Raw genomic sequence first — 17660 nt, 5'->3', positions numbered from 1 at the left:
TTTTTAATTATTCTGTGGCAGAAATGAAAATACAATTTAATGAGTAAACACAACACATGTTGTTCTCCATCCCTTTTACTGCCTTTAAGGTAGACTATGCTCCCAAGCTCAACCATGTGTCCATCTTTGCCCTTTATATAGTTGGAATCCCACACAGCAGCTACATTTCACTCACTCACATATAAGAGAATAACATTACCTGCAAAGCTCCAAAAAATACTGTAAAAATATATGCTACCATTTTTCTGAACTGTTCTGTATTTCCATGGTACGTTCACTGTATAACTAACATACTGGTCTAAACGTGAGGCCTTTTAGAGTATTTCAAAAGCACCGAGATAAAAATTCAGATTCTAGATGGCCCATAGAGATTTTAATCCAGGAATAAAACCAATGTAGGGTTGAAGAATCTGCATTTTGCTGTTGTTATTGTTGTTGCTGTAACATGCCACAAGGCTTGTGGGATCTTAGTTCCCTGACCAGGGATCGAACCTGAGACCTGGCAGTGAAAGTGAAGAGGGCTAATCACTGGACTCCCAGAACCTGCATCTTTAACAAGCAGCACAGGTGACTGTGGGGCTTTCCAGGTGGCTCAGTGGTAAAGGGTCCGCCTGCCAATGCAGGAAATGTGGGTTTGATCCCTGGGTGGCGAAGATCCCCTGGAGAAGTAAATGGCAGCCCACTCTAGTATTCTTGCCTGGAAAATCCCATGGACAGAGAAGCCTGGCAGGCTACAGTCCAAGGAGTCGCAAAGAGTCGGACACGACTGAGCAACTAATTACGCACATACCACCAGGTAACTGTGTTCATTCTAAGGCCCAATAGATATCTACTGTGCCCGTCACTTTTTACCAGATGAACTTTTGAAATAATTATATAAGAGCCTCAAGATCATGTGAACAGACCCATTCTACAGGTCACTTGGAGAAAACAGATGAAAAAGCGACCTCAGTCCCGCTCATCACCTCCTCTTCCTTAAAGACCAATGGATATATTATTTCTGCAAAACCACCTTGTACCTGTGAATCCTGGAGGGTAGAAGGGAGGGGAGGACATTGCTGAGAAGGTGCAAGATGGAGCAGCATGCCACTGCTCCCTCCTCCCTAAAATCCACCACGTACTTTGTTAGCTTTTCTGCCTGGGAATGAGGGACCTGAGTCTTCTATGCACCTGTCTCACAACGATAAGGAAAGGAAAAGCGGGGGTTCCTTTCACACAACAGAATATTGGAAGAGTTAAGAGACACACAAGAAAATCTCATAAGGATATGAGTGAATGCTATAATGCTTTGAATAAACAGACCCATTTTCTCACCCCTAGCCTGGAGCTGCTGGGTGACACAAATCAGATTACGTTCCAAATTCAACAGCTGGCTCAAGCCGTCTTGTTTAGAGAAGGCACAGGTAGTCGAGTCATTTTCAGGTTTGCCCAGTGAGGATATTCTTCTTCTTAATGTTATTATTACGGTGGTAGTGATCCGTAAAGGATAACACCAGTGATACGGGCATTTCTTCAAGTTCTGAAAAGCCTGAGCTACATACAGTCAGAGACTGACCGTCGGTCCCCAATGTCACCATGCCATCAGCAAAAGCCAGGCTTCTGTGAGGATCTTCAGGCAGTACATCTCCTTCTGTTCACACGGAGACAAACACCGGATTTCTCAGCTAGTCTATGATGACAATGCGTGCCTGCTAGCAATCCAGGCACAGCTGTGTCACCACCCACAGGGTGAACCATGTGGGAAATTACCTGACTGCGTCACAGGGGTGCATCCCTACTAAGCATCTGACGGACATCAGACAGTTCTCCTTTCCTGCCAGACCTCGGCAGCTAAACAGAATGGCTCTCACCGGCCCACAGTAGCCACGAAGTTCCTTATGAGCGTGAAATCTGCTTCCAATACCAACTTGGATTTTGTTCAATTGTCTTCTAATGAGAGGGGGAAATGGAAACCTTAAAATGCTAATTCTGGTGATAAACCTAGCTCTATAAAACAAAACACAATTAAAAAAAAAAAACCCAAAACTGAATTTTTAAGTGCACCAAAAATAGTAAAACTTCCCAAGTTTTAACTGGAGGTTTGTGGTAAAGAACCTGCCTGCCAACGCAGGAGACATGAGATAAGGGTTCAATCCCTGGGTCAGAAAGATCCCCTAGACGAGGGCATGGTAATCCACTTCACTGTCCTTGCTTGAAGAATCCCATGGACAGAGGAGCCTGGTGGGCTACAGTCTACAGGGTGGCAAAGAATCAGAAATGACTGAAGCAACTTAGCACGCGTGCACACATGCATGTCTCTTTGTGACCAGATGGACCACGCGGACCACCAGGCTCCTCTGTCCATGAAGTTTCCCAGGCAAGAATACTGGAGTGAGTTGCCATTTCTTCTTCCAGGAGATCGTCCCAACACAGGGATGGAACCTGTGTTTCTAAAATCTCCCGGATTGGCAAGTGGGTTCTCTAACACTGCGCCACCTGGGAAGTCCATGTGAATGAATACATCTTGGATAAACACTGGAAAAAAACAGCCAGTTCTGTAGCAAGCTGAATACTCTGTGGTTGGTCACGTTTTGGACCGATAAACAAAAACAGGGTGGAATACTAGTGAGTCTCACAATAAGTGAGTGTCTTTTAGGTGGAAAGTGTTCGCAATTGATAAGATATGACTTGTGAGGAGGAAAAGACAACCCCCTGACTATAAGCCATTCATGAGCAGCTCTGGGCCTCTTAGTGTGGCTCGGGGAGCTGGGCCTCGAAAGCACAGGTGTGCTCATCTTGATAGACGTTGGTCCTGCCCTTCTCAGGCTGAGGTCATTCCATTGTGACCACCCATCCCAAGCACTTTCTGCAGAGAGGTTCACACTACAGGCTCTTAAATGAACCTGTCCTGATTTGAGTCCCAACTGCACCATGAATTAAACAAATACATGTTTAATTCTCTAAGTCTCCATTTTGTAACCTACAAAATGACAATTACTGTTCCCACCTCACCATTTTGATTAATCCTACTTCCATCATTGGGGACAACAGTTCAGGTAAGTACACAGGTTGTTAGCAAAATGCAAACTCACATGAAGCCCACGCTCCATAGATGGTAGCTATGGAGGTCAAGCTCTTAAAAGGCCATGTGACTCAAGAGGCTTCTACAAGTTTTCAACCCTGTAGTAGGGACCAAAGAATACGGGAAACTTCCACACACCCATGTCTGCCAACTCTTTCCACTCTGCCGCATTTCATTTTCCCTTAAGAGTCACTTTTAAGTGAAAATAAAATGGAATAAAGTAAAACGAAAGCCGTCGATGCACCACCTCACCCACCGTCGTGCCAGTCCTGACAGCAGTGGGATACCAAGGAAGCCGCCTCCAGGGGCCTCATGTTTCCAGAGGCAAGGAACCTTCTCATTTTCTGTTAACAGTGGCTACTCTTCTCCCAGACCCCACCGCAAAGCTACTCTCAGTTTAGATCCTTTCTTGTCTCCTTCTTAAGCAAGAGACGGAATCTGAGGCAGGGGAGGGCTAACTCCAACGTTCAGAGACTCAAGGATCTAGAGTTACAGATTCTGAGAACACCCTGTGCCTCTCTGGTCTACACTGGAAGGTTCGTCCACGCCAGAGCCGATGGAATATGCCCACCACTGGTGACATCCCCACTGTCTTTGGAGAACTGCAGGTTTGGGGAAAAGAAGAAATGACTGGTTCTCTGGCGAGACAGCCAAGGCTCAGCCAGCAAAAGGAATCCCCAGGGCTAGGAAGAGACTGCTCCCTCAAAGGCAGCATCGTTAGCACCTGGGATATCCAAGTCCCCTCTGTGTAGGGGAACAATGACTAGTGCTGTACCTGGACACAGGCACACACCTGTGAAATCTGATGTCGACTCCTGAGGCAAACCAGGCAGCTGGACTCCACAGTGGGCTTCTCATGACTCAGGATTATGGGGACTTTTTTAAGTGAAAAATAAAACCAAGGCACATGGTTTGATAAATTCAATGACCAAGAGTCAGCTAATGCTACCAGTAACTCCTCAATAAATATGCCATAAGCTATACTGAGTGCCTGAAGCTGAAGCATCTCATGCCACCTTCCGCCCTAACCCTGGCTGGTGGAGAGTATTATTATTCCCAGTTTCATGATTCACTTAGCTGATCTGTCTGATGCCACAACTCAAGTTCTCAGCCACCACAGAATAAAACTTGCTGGAGAACAACTCCTCTCGGTGTCTTCATGGGACAGGAAGGGTATGATGCTGAAAGGCATAGAACCCAGTCATCTTGGGAGTCAAGACATCCCAAGATATTAATATACAGCGCCGCCCACCCCCACACCCCACCCCAAGTACAGCAGGCACAAAAAGAGCAAATGTGACCGGAAAAGCCTGAGCAGACAGGAGACACAGGATTACAGGGCGTTGCTGGCATTTCTAATGCACTTTTACCTATTAAGGCAGCAGTGGTACGAACCTGGTGATGGATCACGAATACAGATTCTGGAGACTGGTGAACTTCAAAATCCTCCTCCAGGGACTTCCCTGGAGGTCCAGTGGCCAAGTCTCCATGCTCCCAAAATAGGGATCCTGGGTTCGACCCCTGGTCAGGGAACTTGATCCCACATGCTGCAACTGAGAGTCTGCAAGCTGTAACTAAAGATCCCGCGTGTGGCAATGAGGTTCAAAGATCCATGTACTGCAACGAAGACCCAGCATGGCCAAATAAAAATAAATACTATATAAAAACAAAATCCTCCTCCAGCATGCACTAGAGTTATGTGTGGTCCTGGACACTTTTAACCCCTCAGTCCAAGTCTCTGAATCTGTAAAACGGGAGTAAACATTCTATTTCCTAGAGCAGTGGTCCCCAGCCTTTTTGGCACCAGGGACTGGTTCCATAGAGGATAGTTTTTCCACGGACCTTGGGCGGAGAGTGGGGGTGATGGCTCAGCAGTAATGCAGGTGATGGAGAGCAACATGTTAAGCTTTGCTGGCTGGCCCACTACTCACTTCCTGCTATGTGGCCCGGATCCTAACAAGCTAAGGACCAGAGGGGTTGGGGACCCCTGTCCTAGAGTTGTTCTAATGAGTAACCAAAACACTTAGCAAATGCCTATCTGACATGCACGTTCAGTCGCATCCAGCTCTGTGACCCCATGGACTACAGCCCACCAGGCTTCTCCATCTGTGGGATTTCCCAGGCAAGAGTACTGGAGTGGGTTGCCACTTGCTCCTCCAGCAGATCTTCTTGATCCAGGAGTCGAATTCATGTCTCCTGCATTGGCAGGAGGATTCTTTACCACTGTGCCACCAGGGGAAGCCCTACGTGATTGGAAATGCTCAAAAATCAACTGCTAGTTAGTTGTTATGGTGATTAATGATATCTTTAATGCTGCTGGGTTATTTCTGCACTATTTCAGTTGATCACACAGCTAACAGAGAAAATAGACAGTTTCCTAATTTAATCAAAATTTTTACATTCTCCAGATGAGTCTGCATGATTTTTCTGACAAGATCAATACACCTGCAATTGGCCAAAGCAAAATCCCAAGCACAAACAAGGTCAAGAATACAAGAACATAAAACACAGTGAGAGAGATGTTTAAAAAAGAAAAGTTCACCTTGAAGATCCAGGCTTAACAGTTACAATCCATTATTAGTCCTATCCATAAATAAAGTAATTTCTAGACCCACAGGCTTTAAAATACATCACAACTAAGGCATACGCTGATTGCACACCTGTGTTCCCATTGATTTTATTCTTCACCTAGTGCCAGGACAGGCCTGGCTTGGAAAACAAGGGAGGCTTGTAATTCTGTAAGAAGCTTCTTGCTACTTGCTGGCTTAGAATCATGGTAGAGAGGATCATTCTTTTTACGTGTGTTAAAATAATATGTACTTTTGCTAATTATGTTTTAAATATCAAGAGGACCAACTCTGAAGTGTTTATGGCTTCTTTCAGAAGGACAAAAAGAGAACAAAGTGGACTCTTTAATCATTTAAAGCAGTCTCTAACTTGCCAAAGAACGAGGGGAAAATTAATTACTGAGGAACCATGTACCGTTTTATCAGATGAACCACAAATACGGTGTAGAGATCTCTGACGTGTGAGTGGAGGATCCCAGGGAGAGTCCCTGACATGTCAGAACTGCACACATGTTATCTCCCTGCCTTTCCCTGCACAAAGGCTTGGTGTGGCTGCCCAGGCCCCGTGCAGTGGCTGCAGCTCTCTGCCCGCCCCATGCTGAGGACAGACAGGCTAAAGCTGGGGTGGGGGTTGGGAGTGGGGAATAACATCCCCTTTATTCTTCCACTGGAGGCCACATGGCACAACCCTACATTCAATGTCATGGATGCACCTCTAGAAAGGCCAACAGTTTCTTAAACCAATATACCATTGATGGGAACAAGCCAGACAATGTATTTTTAAAGGTTTTTTGAAATGTTTGAAACTAACCAGGGGAAGAACTAGGGTTAGAAATAAAAACTATTGTAGGGTCGCCAGCCAAGTCCACCTGAAGTCAGCATGCCCAGCATTTCTATATTATTTCACCACGTGGGAACATTACTGCCCCTGAAGTTTAAACGTATCCTAACAATCCCTAAAGACTGCTAGAGGAGAGAGCAAAACCTGCAGATGGAGCAGCCCCTACAGCTAAGGCAAGCCCCTGAAAATCCTGCAAAGGACAATCATGCCCACCCCAGAGGAGTCGGGGCGGGCCCTGGTGAAGCTGGGATGGAGTCACAATGGTACCAAAAGGCTTGTGAGGACCGGCGTCAGGCAAAGCATCTTTGAAATGAACCCCAACCAAAGACAACGAGGCCCAGGAAGGACCTCTTTCCACATCAAGACCAAAGCTGGACCTGTAACAGAAATAAACGGGCGACACTGGACTTGCAGGAGACTCGGGTTTGATCCCTGGGTCAGGAAGATCCCCTGGAGAAGGGAATGGCAATCCACTCCAGTATTCTTGCCTGGAAAATCCCATGGACAGAGGAGCCTGGTGGGCTACAGTCCATGGGGTCACAAAAGAGTCAGACACAACTTAAGAGACTAAACAACAATATCACTACTCTATAAACTGGTGTGCACACACACATATAAAATACAAACAATCCCCTCAAAAAAAAATAAAAAAACTGTTTCAAGATAAATGTTCAGGCTTTTCATACTTTTTCCCAGAAACTTCAAAACACGTCTGGATTTATTAATTAGTACCTCTTTCCTGGTGGCTCAGATGGTAAAGAATCTGCCTGTAATGCAGGAGGCCCAGTTTCAATCCCTGGGTTGGGAAGATCCCCTGGAGAAGGAAATGGCCTTCTCACTTGCTACCAATCATGCTAGTTTGAGCAAACTCCGGGAAACGCTAAAGAACAGGGAAGCCCGGCAAGCTGCAGTCCACAGGATCGCGAAGACTTAGACACAATTGAGAGACTGAACAACAACTTTTTATAATAATTGAGCAAAGTGACTTTTAAGATACATTAAACTAGTTTATGCATACTCCTTCCTTCCCCACCCAGAGCAGGTTAAGGGTTCAGACCAAGGATGGTATTTCCCTCCACAATTATCTGAGCAATGTATTCATTTCTACCACACCCATGTGTGGCTGCAACCAGCTCCTAAAATTCAACCAGAGCTAACTATGAGACCCACCAGCTACTGCTGGGAGACCAAGGACCTCATCCCAAGACATAACTAGCAACACAAAGCAGCCACCGGAATGTGGAGACAGAAGAACAAAATGCGGCAAAGTCTGCTTACTGGAGGGTTCTCCTCTCTGAATAAGCAAAGTCCTTTTCAACAAGGAACAAGCAGAGTGCCATACAGGAGGCAAGTAACAAAGTTCCCCTTCTCTGTCAGGTCTCCTGGTGGGCTCACCGTGTACCTCCATCTTTGGGGGGAAGCTAGCAGACTGCTTTGGGAAGTTTTAGAATGCCACTAGCAATGGAAAGAAGGCTGAGACGGCGGTTTCATGGTCCATTATTGGCCACCTCAGTCACACGCTATGAGAACCCATGAACTTCCTCCTCAGACCTGGCCCCACCAGGTGCCCCCCACCTCAGTGAGCAGCATCACCAGCCAGCCAGTCACGCCTGGAACACACCAGAAAACCTACATTCCCTGACCCATTCCTCTGCCTGAGAACAAATCTACCTTCACGTCCAATCCAGCGAGCCTCCTAAATAGTTCTCCCCCTCTCCGCTTCCCCCTCCCTACGGTCACCAGTCCAGTCCAAACCACTGCTCCTTCACCACCAGGGGAACATCCTGAGTCTCCCTCCAGCGCCGCACCCGCCAATTCGGTGTGCAGAACACAAGCCTGCTCATGTCAAGCACTGCTCTGCGCTCATCAGTGGCTCTGTTGCTTTTTTTTCTTCCTAATCCCAAATTCCATATCCCATAAGCCCCGCCCAAGCTGGCCTCTGCCTACCTCTTAGGCGTCATCTGGCCGCTCTCCGTAGACCTCAGACATGCTGCCACCCTCCAGGTGAGCCCCCTTCGTCTACCACCACTTGGACGGCAGTGCTGAGGCCACTCCTAAGAGCTAACAAGTGATCTTCCCTCCTACCGGTATCCAGCACATAGCACCTATGACACCGCGGCAGTTCTATTTCTTTTTCACATGGGTCTCCTATGTCTTCTTGTGTATTATATTCCTAACTCAGGTACAGCCCAGTGCCTTGTAGGTAACAGGTACCCAATAAATACTTGAATCGATGAACAAGAAAACAGATGAAACAGCAAACCGATCACAGTCCCAGCCACCAGCCACTCGAGCCAAGCCTGGCGCAGTACAGCCTACAGCAGTAGTGAGAGGCCAGAAGGCCCATGGAAGACAGCAAGCATCTCTGATTCCACGTGGTCACAAGCAAACGGGCCAAGGGACCAGTCAGCCTCCTCCTACCCAGTAATCCTTCATTACTGTTCTATGCTATTTTCATTTTTAACAAGATAGTTTTTACTTTTCGAAGTAAAAACAAGACAAAATCCTCCAAAAATACTTCACTAAGAAAAACACAATCATGTTTGCAGTCACCTAACATGAGTTAAAAGGTATAGGAATCTAATTATGATAAGGAATACATGCTTCTTAAGGGAAAACAGTAATCAAATCTTGGGATAATTTTTCTGTACCTTTCTCTAGATACGTAATCATACCTCCCCCCACCCAACACCCCAAAAACCTCCAAACCACTACACAATAGAGACAAACACAACATTGACGATATAGGAACACCTTTAAAGGCTACTGTAGCGTGGGTTACAGGGTTAAGCCAAAAGGTGCTTCTGAGTCAGATCTAAGTAGGAAGAGAGCTAGACCCTTCTAGAACCAGCTCTGTTATCCAGCAAGGACCAACCCAGCATCCCCCTGCAGCAGCACCCAGCTAGGCGCCAGCAAGACAACCGTGACCGAGACTGCCCGGCAGTAAGCGGGTGGCCAGCCAGAGGCGGCTCCTTTAATTAATCTCTCTGGGCTTCAGTTTCTTAATCTGTAAAATGAGAAAGTTCGACTAGCTCTCCAAGGTCCTCATGCTCTAAATATCCAAAGATTCACTAATGATCACAAGATGAATTTCTACTTGACAGTATCATTGGGCTTTCCTGTTTATTATTTTTATCACACAGGTGTGGTTTCATTTAAGAGTTTTAATATACTGATAGAATTTAAATATAAAAGAATGGCAGTAGTGTTTTTAATTACTTTCCCCACTCTTAACTACCACCAAGATCAGCTATGGGCTTCTGCCATAATTGCAACCCAATCTGAGTAATATCCAGATTAAATCACTACATCGTCATTTTTTTTTTTTTTGGTAGAAAAATTAAGTGATCATTTATTCCCAATTTCTTTTATATTTTAACATCATCCATCATCTTTGAAAATCAGATTTTAAAAAAAAAACAAAAAACAAAAAACTAAGAATAATAAAGTTTTCCAGAGAAAAAGGAAAATTTTATCTTCCAGACTGCTAAAACCATAATGGTTTGAGAAACCTGGTAAGATACAACGCAAAATTCTCAGTTTCTAAAAAGGCATAAAAAGAATACCCTTTTAAAGATATACAAATGTTTCCTTGTGAATGAAAAAGACGATTAAAGAATCACATAGGGCCAGTACGTTCCTAACATCATCCCCAAATGTCCCTTCCTACCTCCAGTGAATTTAGCTATGTGATCTATCCAAGTGATAGTCTGTTTACATCAGAAACCATCTGAATACTGGAATCATTTTATTTCAAAGCTGAAATCTTAAGGGTCATTTTTTGAAGTCAGTCATTTTTGAAATGCTCAGCCCTGACTAAGCATTTTTATTCTTGTGATGCCTTATTTAGATGTTTATAAGATGGCCATGTATGGATAATAAAAGATGAATAACTATTACCTCCAAAGTGGACCTTAAAAGTTAAATGTGAGTATCTGTGTACCTTTAAAAGGCTCTCTCCTACTAAATGGTGAACCCTCTGAGAAAGCATTGCCTTTTATTTGTCTTTTTACACACTGAAAACTCACTAGTGATTGCTGAATCCAAAGTAACCAAACGAATGGTGGCCGTATGACAAGCCAACTTTCTTAAGCACAGGGAATAAAATGCTTTCCATCAAGGTTTGAAATGCCTACTCTAACCTTGGCACTGAGATTGCTCTCACGGGTTACATGGCATGTATACCTAAGTACTCTGACTATATTTTCTCATAGATGAAAATGCGTTTTTTTCTTTTGACCTAATGGCTTAAAAAATATACTATAGGTAATAAATTATTGACTGCATCTGTATGAAGAAAAACTGGTAACATTTCTTTGATACAGTTTTATACACATACTCCCCATGGTATTCATTTTAACTCAATACTCTGCTGGAAAAGTTTTGGAAATAGTCCTGTAAGCCAAAGTGATTAACAACTAGACCAAGTATAGGAGAATCTATGAAAGTACTGTTTTAAAACCAAGTTACAAGATCTGCTATTTTAAACTCAACTTATATATTCTCAACTTGGAGAAAAAGTGTTATTTTTTTCCTCGAAAGAGGAAAATAATGTTTGAGTTTTTAACTATCACCATCACCTATAAATGACTTCTCTATCCTTACTTCCATCTTAAGACACAGAAAAGGAAGCAATTATTTTAACTGACTCAAAAATAATTTCACTGATTAAACCAATATAATTAGAGTTTAAAATTCATATACTAGTCCCTTTATTATTATTCTTTTCTTACCAAGAAACTAATTTGAATCCTGAAAAACCTAGAATTCACCAAGCTTCAATTTACTGACTTGCGCAGAGGGAGAAAAAAAAAATAGAAAATATCAGCAGACTATAAATAATGAAGTCTAAAGTACTAGAAAACAATTCTTGGGTGTTATAGTGATGAAATTCACCTGTTACAAGCCTCACAAAAATTCATTACCTCCCTTGATCTGGTTACCAAGGGGTAAGGGAGGATGTCATAATTTCACCATTTGGTGAAACAAGAAAACTTAAGTTTCTAAAATTTGCTACAAGTCCCTTTCTACTTCCATTTGTAACTTTTTTCCACACTCCAGATTTTTCAGGAAAAAGAAACTTTTCCTGAGCAAATCTGGAAGACATAAAATGTCTCCCACTTACTAGCACCTAGAAAGGCAAACCCAGTCCTGCTCCGTGCCCCAAGCATCTAGCTTTCAGCCTCTTTATTATCATTGTCAATGAATGGGCCCCAGTCGAATGAAAGCTGCCATTTTAGGGTAAAGACTGGAGGGCTTCTGTTGTGCAACAGCAAGACAAAAACACTCCGCGACAGATGTCGCACTCCGGGGGCTGGGAGGAGGGTTCAACTTCGGAGAATCACTGCTCGAGTTATCTCTGAAATAAGAATTACATACGATCACACGTTGCTACTACCTAAATGGAATTTTAACAGGAATAAATCGGGTTCCCATGCTGCTAAGATCACAGTCACTACGATTTTTAGTTTTTATTTATTTTTTGCCATCGTCAGAATAGATCTGTGAGGAAATAAAGAGAAGTTTGTTTGGTTTTGCCTTTTTTTTTTTTTTAAACTATTTGATTACTACGTTTAGGGAGTACTCCCCCCTCCCCTTACCGGGAGAGAATTGGGGGGATGGTGTGTGTGTGGGGGCGGGGGGGGGGAGCACACACTCCACCTCTTTGAAAGGTGCTGCCCACTGCAAAGACAGCGTGAATTACAATTTTCTGAAAATAAAAATCAGGGCCTTCACATAATCCTTTAGAAATAAATGAAAATATTTAATATAGCTGAGAAATCAAGCCCAGAGGATGGACACATTTCAAGATGAGTTCTTTAAATCGACGGCGAGGTAATATACAATGGGAAACTAGAAAGTATACTTAGCAAGTGGCGAGCTGGATAGTGTATCTAATTCTAGCAATTCAAAAGGAAACTCTCTCCATGTGGGTTGCCACTTTTCTTTTGTCCATTGTCTGTTCAGAAGAGGGGGGGAAAAAAACTAGTTTAAAATCGAGGCGTGAATAGTCTCTAAAAGTGACCTCCGGGAAAACCGGCCGCCGGGTAGCAGAGGCACTCCCCGCCCGGCCGCTCCCCGGGGGCGCTCACAAAGCGGGCGGCCGGCCGGGAGTTCGGGGTGCGCTCCCACGGCGCGGGGCTCCTCGAGGCGCAGCCATCCGGAGAAAGGCGGCTCGGTAATGATGGCTGCTCGGGGCCGGCGGCTCCTTCCCCGGAGCCTCCCGACCCCCCCACCTCCACCCCCGCGCCCGGGATCGCCGCCCTCCCCCCTCCCCCGGGCGGCGCTCGCCCCGCGCCGACGCGGCCGCCCCGCACGGCAGACCACCGGGTGCCCGCGCCCCTGCACCCCCGGCGAGCCCCGTCCCCGGTGCCGACCAAACAAACAACGCGTCCCCCGCCGCCCTCCTTCCTCTCCCCGCTGACCGCTTGGCCTCCAGCCACCTCGACCATTCACGCTCCGAGCCGCGGATCTCTGCGGGGACAGAGGCACCCGAGCCACCTCGGGGGCCACCTAGTGACCCCCCCCCCCGCGGGCGCTGACCCCCGGGAGGCTCAGGGGTGGGGGAGCCGAGTTGCCTCCGGGGGCTTAAAGTCGCTATTATGCAGCCGCCGCCGCCGCCGTTGGCCCGGCCAGCTCGGCAAGGTGGGGTCCTCTCCTCGCCGCGCCGCCCCGCGCCCGCCCCAGCCCCGCTCCCTTTCTTCTCCTCCTCGCGAACTTGGGGAGCCCCGGGAGCCCCCCGGCTCCGGGCTCGCAACTCCGCGCCCGCGGCCGGCACGGGCCGGACTCGGGACGCCCCCCGAGCCGCGTGTTCGCGCCGCCCCCGCCCCACGCGGCGCCCCGCGCACTTTCCCCGCCGCCGACCCACCTCGCCCGGTGGCCGTCCCCGCGCGGGCCGGCGCCGCCGCCGCCGGGAGGGACGCACTTTGTTCGCGCCGGTGCGGCCGCCGCTCCCGGCGAGCGCGGCGTGGTCGGTCCCGGGCGGGGGGCGGGGGTCGCCGCCGTCCCCGAGCCGCCGCCGCTCAGCCGCCCCGCGCCCGCGCGCCCATCGCCCACTCGCACTGGAGTTGCAGCCCAACTTTTCCTCCTTCCTTTTTCTTCCGAATGGAGCCGGCAACTCGTGCTCGGCGCCGGCGGGAGGAAACGCGCTCGCGCTCCCCCGCGCGCAGACACGCTCCCTCCTGTCCCCCGTCCCCCCCCCACGGCCGGCAGCACAACAAAAAGCCATTTACATGCGAGGAAGTGACCCTCGGCCGGACCGCGCGCCCCCGCCGCCGCCAGCCCCGCGGACGCAGGCAAAAGTTGGGGCGCCGGGCGGCGCTCGGGGCGCGGGTTCGGGCCCCGCGGCGGCGGCGCTGCGCTCCTGCGCCCGGCCCCGGCCCCCGCCCGCCCTCGCCCCTCGCCCCGCACACGCCCAACTCCTCGCTCCCAACTCCTCGCGCGGCCCCGGCCCCCGCCCGGAGCGATTTCCTGCCGCTGCCGCCCCTCCCGGAGGCGCCCGGCGAACTCTCGCGCTTACCGGGGCGGGCGGGCGGGCTCCTCCGCCGCCCGGTGCCGAGGGGGGGACAAAACGCAGAGCGGGCTCCGGAGTTGGCTCGGCGGCCGCGGCCAGGGGGCTGGATCCTCGGGCGCGGAGTTGGCCGGGGGCGAACGGGGCTCTGGCGAGTTTCAGGGTCTCCGGGTCCCCGGGCCGCCTCCTCCGCGGCGCTCCTTTGTGTAATTTCACTCGATTCAAGTTTAATCCGATAGTTCCCGAGCACGAGCGCGTCCGCACTACCGCGGCTCAACCCCCGCGCCGCCGCCGCCGCCACCGCTGCCGCCGCCGCCGCCGCCGCCGCCGCGGCCCCAGCACGCCAGCGCCTGCGCGCGCCCGGCACGCCGCGCGCGCCCGAGGCCGCGGGGCCGCGCGCGCCCGCCGCCGGCTCCCTCCGCGCCGCGCCGGGCCCGCGCGCCGCCACCTGACGTCAGGCGCGCCTGGCATAATTTATGCAAGAATTCGGCCGGGGTGGCGGAGGCCGAGGGAGAGGCCGAGAGAAAGGGGGCGGCGCGGGGCTGCGGGGCCGCGGGCCGCGAGGGCGGGCCGGGCGCCACTTCCCGTCCCCGGGCGGGCGCCGGCGCTCCGGGCGGCTTTCCCCGCGGGCCCGTGCGCGGCTGCCGCGCAGCCCTCGCGGCCGGGCTCCCCGAGCGGTCGCTCCGCGCTGCGCGGCAGCGCCGGGGGCGCGGGCTGGAGACGGTGCCACGTTTCCCCGCGCGGCACCTTCCCGGAGTCCGGGTGCGCCGCCCGCGGCAGGAAGGGCGGCCCGGCGGCGGCCGGGCCGCGGGGAAGGCTTGCGACGCTGCGCGGACGGACCGCAGCGACTCGGAGGGTTGGGACGTCTCTCCTGTAATTATCCTTCAACTTGGAACGATTTTCCCACAGGAAATTATTTAGAATGGGCACGTTTCTGTCCATTTCAGATAAATTTCTCTTGCCTCTGCACACTGCTTGTCTTACCTCCTCGTTGACAAGACAGCCGGATCCACCGCTAAATCAAAAAGTTTAACTACATGGCGTTGATTTTGTTGAATTTGTTGCTTTGCCAAAAATAGGGAGAGAGCGCGCAATGGTTATGAAACAAAGAAATAGGTTGTGTGCCCATTATTAAACGTGTCAGGACTAGAGTGTTTTAATCATTCTTTGGCCAAAATGGCACTTTTATATGATCGCCTAGCCTTAAATACCCAATTCTCTTATTCTGGTTCCCTTCCGGGTACAAAATGAATATTAAACCAGGAGAAATTTATCTTTTACTAATTTTCCTTTCAGGAAATAGATCTACCAACCTTTATCAAGTACCTTTAATCTGCAAAATACCAAGCAATTATAAATGTTTTAAACCGTCAACACTTGTACACATTAAGAGGACTTTATTGGGTTAAAATTACATTTATTTTCACATCAAGAAAGGAACTTACATCAACCAAATAGGGACCTATAACAGATACAGAGGAAAGCCAGTTGCTATTAATGACTCCAAAACAAACTCAGAAAATATAATTTCTCTTCATTCAGATCCTGTAGTGCTAAGGCTATCCTTTGAAGCAAGGATTAATCAAAACTCTTTTGTTACATTACTACTACAACTCTTCAATAACTTAAGTTTGATTATCCTAGATGTAATCACTCAAACATTTCCTAACAGTAATGATTTTCTAAATATGTGTTATACTGCCATTTATTGAAATGCACTGGTTTGGCCTTTTTTCTATCACACATTTAAATGGTCTTTTGAAAGAGGTAAATGTTTCATTCAAGAAAATTCTGATGTTAAAAAATTAGGAAACACTAACGTCAACTTCTGTCTTTTTTTATAGTTCATTTCATAAACCAAGAATCAGAATTCTGAGGTCAGGTTTACATTTCCATTATGTTTGCATCTCTCAGAGAAAGCATATGGGGGATGCTTGGGGTGTGGTGGGTGGGTAAGGGTGGGGGTGGGGTTAAAGACAGGACACATGTCTGCAGAGAAATCACTAGTAACAGATCATGTTAGAGGACTCAAAACTGGCATAAAAGGGTTTATCTCTATCCTTTACAGTATACCCAGCTCTCTGTCAGATGTGGGTATATTTCAAGTCAATTTACCAACTTAAAAAAAAATGATATCTACATAAAGTAAAAGTATACTGTGCTGTGCTTAGTCCTATCCAACTCTTTGCAGCTCCATGGACTGTAGCCCACCAGGCTCCCCTGTCCATGGAATTCTCCAGGCAAGAAAATTGGAACAGGTTGCCATTTTGTACTCCAGCGGGTCTTCCAGCCCCAGGGACTGAACCTGTGTCTCCTGTGTCTCCAGCATTGGCAGGTGGGTTCTTTACCACTAGCACCACCTGGGAAGCCCAAAAAATATATTAGTTAACCTTTAATTAACAAATAGGTTTGACTGGGAGGAGGTCCCCCGTGCCCTTGTATATTTAACCAGAAAATGAGGACACTTCCCTTTGAAATATATGAGAGACTGTAATATAGTACAACCAAAGCTCAAGGTGGAGACCAGCAGCCCTACAGCCCCTCCCTGTTTAATCTCCCTCCTGGTTCCCACAGGACGGAGGAGTCTCTAAGTTCTCCCAAGTGATTAACAGTGCAGAGCTGTTGGGCCTTGGAAAGCGAAAGGCCTCAGGGTCAGACTCCTAGGCAGCCCTCGCTGGGAGTCATAACCTCTCCACCCCCTCCCCAGCCCTACCCTTTACCCTCCAATGTTTTCTCTCCATTTGCTTCACTATTGAAGTTTTCCCATTGAGAATAATTTGAATTCACAAGCTTTCCCTTTGAGTATGCAAATACCTTAGGGACAGATAAGGGACTCCTGGTCATTCACAGATGAGTGCAAATTAGTTCAATGGGTTGTTCTCCCAACACCTAGCTGGGACTAACAAATTTAGAGATTTCTTCCTTCATTCAGCATTGAGTGTCTGAGAAGTTCCAGGCCTTGTGCTAGGCGCTGGAGATACAGTAAGAACAGAGCGGACCAAGGTTCCTGCCGTCTTGGAGTGTAGGATCTAATGGGCTGGTGGTTTTGATTTAGTGCTAAGAGAAAATGGTAACTTCAGAGTCTCAGCACCTAGGGAATAGGACAGGCTTGAGTTCACTGTAGCCACAGGGCAGTGGAAAGGTACAAGAGGCCTGGAGGTGGGCCCCCAGAAAACTGTTGAGAAAAATTCCAGGGACAACTTGACCTGTTACAAAAAGGTTTTCTAGGCCCCATGAAATGAATGAAAACAGTCTCTTCCAAGAACTCAAACTAATGCTACCTGACCTACAGTTTGTCTGCCTTACTGCTTAGACAAATAAATATTTGTCTCTGGGAACATAATCATAATGTAACAATCTCTAATACCCAAATTTTATTTAGAACACACTCAGTTGAAAGCTGTCTGCTTTTCCCTATCCGTTCTTCTGAATTGTTAAAATCAATTACACTAATCAATTACACCAATCCCAGTGCTGAGGACTTACTCTGATGCACTTTTGGAACTCATCTATTGAAACTGTGTTCAGAGCCAATTAGTAAGTCATAGAAAATAACTCTTTTTAGTGCCCAATTTCTTTTTTCCACTAAAAAGTTTATTATTCTACTTTATCATTGATCAAATTTGGTTCCAAATGATTTTGGCAAGCTCCAGAAGGATATTTTGTCATTAAATAATGATT

At 47.9% G+C, this 17660-nt stretch overlaps 1 protein-coding gene across 2 annotated transcripts in view; it reads right to left on the bottom strand.

Annotated features, from left to right (window-relative positions):
- CHD7 (chromodomain helicase DNA binding protein 7) overlaps positions 1 to 14335 on the bottom strand; it is a 190619-nt gene extending 176284 nt beyond the window's left edge. For both annotated transcript variants that reach the window (XM_025001824.2, XM_059874422.1), the window contains exon 1: positions 13989 to 14335. The gene's annotated coding sequence lies outside the window, so the exon portion shown is untranslated. The remainder of the gene's footprint in view (positions 1 to 13988) is intronic.
- Positions 14336 to 17660: the final 3325 nt, after the last annotated feature.

The sequence above is a fragment of the Bos taurus genome, chromosome 14 (assembly GCF_002263795.3).
Source record: "Bos taurus isolate L1 Dominette 01449 registration number 42190680 breed Hereford chromosome 14, ARS-UCD2.0, whole genome shotgun sequence".
In the NCBI taxonomy this organism is placed as follows: domain Eukaryota; kingdom Metazoa; phylum Chordata; class Mammalia; order Artiodactyla; family Bovidae; genus Bos; species Bos taurus.
This window is presented reverse-complemented; position numbering and strand designations above follow the sequence as displayed.